This window comes from Silene latifolia, chromosome 3 (genome assembly GCF_048544455.1).
Source record: "Silene latifolia isolate original U9 population chromosome 3, ASM4854445v1, whole genome shotgun sequence".
NCBI classification, from domain to species: Eukaryota; Viridiplantae; Streptophyta; class Magnoliopsida; order Caryophyllales; family Caryophyllaceae; genus Silene; species Silene latifolia.
In genome coordinates this window covers 100,364,058-100,371,502 of record NC_133528.1, presented here as the reverse complement: position 1 = coordinate 100,371,502, position 7,445 = coordinate 100,364,058, and positions in this window count along the sequence as shown.

The window sequence follows — 7,445 nt, the reverse complement described above, 5'->3', positions numbered from 1 at the left end:
GCATATTACATACTTCCTCCATTCTCATATGATGTATCCATTTTATTAAAATACTTCACTCATATATTCAACAAATGGGTACATCATATAAGAACCGAGAAAGTATTAAATTACGTAATTGATTTTCGCAGTACACAATTTACTCATTTCAATACTTTTTGCACCAAAATTTCCACTTCTCTACCCTTGACTAAAAAACATTAACCCTAATTCTCTCTAGGACTCTACCTTATCTCTATTGTTAGATCTTAATTTCTTTCAACCACCTTCAAATATTCAATTATGAATGATTATTTGAACCATATAGAACATGCATTTAATTACCAATTCATTATAAGTTTATAACTAATTAATTAAATTGACTTCTGGTCATATTTTTGTACTATTTTTCTAATTAGGGTTTATGTTCAACTTATTTATTGTCATTTGGTGTTGGATCACTTGGATGATGGGGATATGGGTGTCGTCGGATGCCGCCGGCAACTTGGGCAGATTGGCCGGCGATAAGGACGCAGGCGATGCTAGTGTTTGGTAGGTGGCTGTCGGTGGAGGTTGTTGGCAAGCGAGCCAACAGCATAGTACTAGTACATACGGATTATGAGGTTTGGATGGATATTTTACATGTAGTACAGTGCATTTTCCATACTACGAACTAATTGTTTGGAATTTTCTTTTCTTTATTTTTTTCGATTTAGTACTCACATGGTAATTGCTTTTTTTTTTTCGAATTTCAATGTAGTATGTAGTATGTTTATGAATGCATCACGTGTTTGAAAATAATTTATTAAAAAGTAGGTAAATTACAAACGCATTATATAATTATTTGTGTTATGAAAATAATTTATCAATGTAGTACATGCTTAACTTCATTAACTATAGGGTGGGTATTATAGAGAATAGATTAGAGAGAAGTTAGAGAGGGAAAATGAGTGGGGAAATGAGAAGGATATAATTGTCAATAATGTACTGTGATGAGTAAAATGTGTACTGCGAAAATCAGCACCCTTAAATTATTGGGCATGATTTCTTTATTTTATAGCATTGATTACTCTATGAGAGTTGGTCAGGAGTCGTATTTTAGGTTGATGGTGGTCCGCCGACGGTGGGGGTGAGGTTGTGTGGGCCAACAATAATATGGGTGATGATCCGAAAATGACAAGGCCAAATGAGTTAAAGGACGGAGTGGTGATCAAACTCGGAATGCTAGGGCTGATCGAAGTAATTCACGCAAAACAAGGAAGCATTTCAGCTCAAATTCAGCTCGGAGTTACATAATGAACGTCGTCGTCTTAAATTAATATTATTAATATTAATAGTATGATTATTTAGAAATAAGCAATTAAAATTGCAGCTAGTTTATTTTTATTTCCTAATTATAGAATTATAGAATAAGAATAATAAGTCAATTATATTGGCTTTAGGAAAGTCTTTGGATGATTGTGTTACGACAGTTTAGGCGTGTATTTTTAGCTTTTTTAGTTGGTTTCTTAAGCCTATATAAGGCATTGTATTGCTGCATATTTCACAACGTTGATTGATAATAAAAATTCTAAGCTTTTGCTACGTGCAATTGTGCCTCGGTTCGACGCGTTCGTTCCAAACCCGGTTTCTGTCTGACGCGTTTTGAGGCTTAAACTAGATTGACTAGCAATAGATCTCGTAACATCGATCACTATTGGTTGGATTATAGGTCTAATCCAAGCAAATATTCGGTCCCCTAATTTCTGGTTCATTGTTTCTTTATTGTTTTCGTGCCCTTTTTATTGTTCTCGTTTTTTTTATTATCGTGTTGTTCGTTAATGCTGCAAACATTATTTTTATTGGGGCCGTTGGGTTGCATCGTCCAAAGGGCAGTAGTTGTTGTTGTCGTTCTTTACTCCTGTTGTAGACGGATTGGTTGTTGGGGTTAACGTTGGTTTACAACGTTGTTGTTCGTTGCTGTTCGCGAGGTGCGCCCTCGGCTGAGTGGAGTCACTTGTGGGAGTGGCTTCACGCCCTTGATTCGCCCCTTGTGGAACCTGCCACAAGAGGGAATGTGCACATTAAGGAACATGTGTTTTCGCTCGGTAAAGATGAGCGGATCTTAGGTGGGAACGGCTGCGGTTCCCCACTGGCGGAGTGGATTGTAACACCCCCATACTCCAAGTGCCTTACCAGGACCACTTAAGGCATGGAAGTGCTACCATCTCGGTTACCCGAGGCAATGATAATCAAATGACAATGAAGAAACATAATTTAAATAACAATATATTTTAAAGTGATTACATGATCAAAACCAAAATCAGAAATCGAATTACAAGATTCTCGGACGGTCTCATCGCTAAAACTATCAAAGCTATAAAACATCGTCTGACACGGCGGAAGACTTCTAACTGCCACGTGATGACTCATCCCAGCTATTCCATACGCGTCATATCATACCCGCTCAATAACCGCCACCACCCCCCGAATGGATTACCACGCTTTTAAAACATTTAAACGGGTCGATCGATTACATAAAAACAAATGACACAAAGAAATAACGTCACAAACAGCTCAAGCAGATCACACAAATCCCCAGTCTCCATCTCCAAACTCCACACAACCGACTACACACTAAAGTGTGTAGCCCCGCCGCAGTACTCATCGCAACAAGTACTCCACGCCGCCGATGGGGGACCGCAGCCGTACCCACCAAATCCCCGCTCATCTCCATCGAGCGATAAACCCAAGTTCATTAATGTGCACATCCCCTCTGTGACGGGTTCCACAGAGGGCGAATCAAGGGCGTGAAGCCACTCCCGCAAGTGACTCTACTCAGCCAGGGACGCGCCCCGAAGAACACGACAGTTACACAATCAATCAACAATATACAGCCAACAACCGTCAGAATCAACCAACAATATAATTAACCAATAATCACAACAACAATCACCACACATTATGTAGCCAATACTGAGTAGGGAAACCCTACCTGGAATGCAACACAAACATCAGACGATCTAGCAGTTGTCTCAAAACCTTTCCTCTACGAACCCTTCTCCTATACACATAATCATACAATCCCTACCACATCAACATAAACATAGAAAACCCCCAATCCCCAAAATTAGGGTTTAACGAAACTCAATTAAATATAACAAATTCGGTACGTAGATCTTACCCTCGACGTAAGGATCACAAAGATGTAAAGAACGACAGGATCCGACACTTCTAGCTCCGGGATTTGCTAATAATGCGGCGAGGATGATTCAACGTAACTTCTAAACTTCTCTTGAAGGTTTTTAGATTGTAAAAGTGTTTTGAGAAAAGTGACGAAAGCCTTATATATCATTCCCGCATTATTAATAAAACCCGTCAAAACATTACCCGTAAACCGGGCTACTCGATCGAGTAACTGACGTACTCGATCGAGTGCCGCCTACTCAATCGAGTACGCCGTCTACTCGATCGAGTACCCTATAGGTCAGAAACTATTTTAAAAAGCAAAACACCCTTACTCGACAGAGTAAGGCCCACTCGATAGAGTACCCAGAGGCTCATAAAACCGTAGTATTACAGTCTTCCCTCCTTAAAAAGAACTTCGTCCCCGAAGTTCAACCCATACATAAAAACAAACCTACCAACTTGACTAAGACACAACAACGCAACTAAGACTCAAAACAAAACCTCATCCTATAACACATGAACTCTTAACACCAACTCCACCAACTATACTTACCTCCACAACATGTCTCACGATATCGTATCAACTACATCATATTCTCTCTCGACACCAACTCCCAACACCACCAACTACTATCCACAAACGCTGCTAGCTCCGTAACATATTATCCATTAGAAAATCCAATATCAAGACATTTACAAACATCAAACGGAATGCTACATTCTACCACCCTTAAAAGGAACTTCGTCCTCGAAGTTTACTCACACTCATAACCTCATCCTCCAACTGTCAGCACTATATAAAATATTCTCACACTCCGAAGCATCACACTACTACAAGCACGACCATGACCTTTAACAAAATCAACCACAACACGAATCTCTTTTATTCAACATCAAGACTCAAACTTCCAAATATATTACCATATGCACACCCATCAAAATCTCTTTTATCGCATCCTACTCCTCTTAAGATAAATGTTACGTCCTCGTAACTCACTAATACTAAATCCTAGCTATATCTTTTCATTATCCTCATCACCACCGAATGTCAAAGATAACCACCTAAAATCTACACACTCGCCATGCATATATCTAAGGCTCTCTTACTTAAGCAACTCTCATACTTCACTTCACTCGTCACACCACCTAACCTATACCACAAAATCCTTAGCTTAACCCAAAACTTCAATTGTTCCCTATTACCGCCAAAACGACATAATCCTCTATACGTGCACCATTTCCATACTCATAACCCACGATCCACAATTATTACATACACTCACACTAGATTCTCAAGTTCTTTTCTTTCATTACCGCAAAACTCATACAAAACTTAACATGACACTAATTCCCAACACCCTACACTCACTGTCCCAAAATCTGATTATGAACCACCTGCAGCGTCCAAATCAATACAACACATGTTCCACCAATCACTTACCATGACTATGTCTAAAGCCTTATCTTAAAACAAGATCAAAAGTACTGTAACAACTTCTGACAACTGTGTCCCATCAACAGAATGTCACTATACCATGACAACAACGAAAACATATACAACTCTCTTTCATATCATACTCTACCCTCATTCCAAAACTTAACTGGTAAGAAACATCAATAAACAAAACAACTGTCTATCTCGTACAAACAAACTCACAGAAGCAACATCAAACAAAACAACAATTTATGTATTACTGGTATGTACTTTCGAAACTCGAATCATAATCATCCCGCCTACTCCACCACAACCGGTGACGGCATCGCAACACCGCCACCAACAGCCACACCGCAGTGCGAAAATACCCGCATCACAACACTAAATACCGTGCCCGGATCACCACCCTAGGCACCACAACCACATTGATAGTCATCACAACTTACACAATCCCATAAGCCCTGACTCAACATAACTTCTCGGACAAGAAAAACTTACTCAAATCCACTTTACTAAATCACAAAGCAACATATTATATGAATTAAACAGATAATAACCTCATGAATATCATCCCCTTACCACATCACGGAATAACATATATCATGAATACATACAAGTATAACCAGTCATGCCAGATCAATCAAATTATTACCTTTTTGAATATCATTTAATTAAATTACCGTGTCCAACATATATTACAGAACATTCAGATAACAGCTTTATAACTATCACACCATACCACTTCCCGTGAGGTCAGAACCTCACACAAACATTTATACACATCATAGACCCGTAATCACATCCAACTGGTCAGTCCTGATCACGTAAGTTACCACTCGATAAAGGTTACCTGTCGCCCGAGCTTAACTCATATGCCCCTCATAACATATTCCCCCATTCGCATAACCATCACCTCATGCCAAATATAACCATACCATTAATACTCAACTACTAACAACCGCCTCATATAACCATATCTTATACTCTCTCACAACCATACATATCAATCTGGTCTCTACAAAATCAACCTCTTTAGAATTGCTACCTTTCTAATATACCATCACCTTTAACCACTAGTCACAAACCGTAACACTACCATTGTCCGGGCATCAAACCTCTTACACTCCTCTCTAAACATCATGATTTCATTCCTATCTTTGGTTAACATCCCAAATAACGAACATAGAATCCATCAACAAAATTACCTCAACATTCTTCCCAATACTATCCTTAATTGTATTATCATCTAACTCTCCACCAAAATTCTCGTATCGTGCAAATACTCCACCAACTTCATACTCCCTTAATTCCTCGAAACTCCTGATTAATCATGTTGTCCTGAAACTTCTGTATAACCATTAACTTACTTACTCTTGATAGTATCATACATTTCGACGATTCCTTACTTTTATGTCACATAACTCCGGTGAACATTTTTCTCAGCTTACTTTTATCCTTCTTTTCTCATTATACTCAACAATACCATTTAATAGCATTTCTCAACACTGTCCAGTTTTCGTAAAACGGTCATAACTCACTCGTTTCTTGGTCGTTTTGGGCGTGTGACCTATCGTTAGAATCGTAAGAGAACAAACTATCACCTCCAATTAGAATCACATTAAAATCATTTATACATCTCAAGTTATAACAGTTTAAAGACAACCTCTTTATAATCGAAAAACACAACTACTTGATTTTACTTCCAAACAACTTAAACGGCAACAAGGCAAACAAAAACAACCCAATACTCATAAAACCAGTAGTCTCAATCACATGTTACTATTTTCGAAAGCAAAGCAACAACATTCATCATGCACATAATTTATTTAACTTGCCAATCATGACTTACCCACATGCTTTTATTCTATCACTTTTCGTAAACAAAATCACAAATACATGACATCAAGTCCCCTATTCACATGTTACTAGCATAACAACATTATAAAATAACTTCCATTATATAACATGCTTAATCATAAATCATATTATGATACAACGATTATTCATCTTTTTCCACTAATTCATCCATCATGCCACATATTTATCCACCATATTCGTTCAACATATTCACCCAACACATGTTCAATTCACACTCCCAACATTCTATACTCTTACTCAAAACGACCAAAACAACATATATACTTACGCATCACTTTATATATATATAAACAAAACACTTTTCCTTTCATAATTATAACATGCCAAATTATATGTATCAATCATTATACTTTCATGCTTTACAATCAACCAACATATAATTCACGTCATCATCATCTTTCCACTCAGATCTCCCATCCTCCACATGCATGCATCCATCAATTCTTACAACATACTACTATATAGATACACAAAGCACACAATAAGCACATAACGATCCCGACACATATCCCATGGTGACCGGTTCAAAATTGTAGGGCGAGTTCGCGACTTTAGGACGTCTCCCAAGTCTTTGCATTAGCTCCTACAACTTCTACCCCGGGTTCATTTTATTTGACTCCCTATGCTCATTGGATTCATTGGTTACAGGTTTCAGGATCGTCGTTCTGATACCATTTTGTAACACCCCCATACTCTAAGTGCCTTACCAGGACCACGTAAGGCATGGAAGTGCTACCATCTCGGTTACCCGAGGCAATAATAATCAAATGACAATGAAGAAACATAATTTAAATAACAATATAGTTTAAAGTGATTACATGATCAAAACCAAAATCAAAATCGAATTACAAGATTCTCGGACGGTCTACCATTGCTAAAACTATCAAAGCTATAAAACATCGTCGACACGGCGGAAGACTTCTAACTCGCCACGTGATGACTCATCTCGGCTATTCCATACGCGTCATATCATACCCGCTCAATA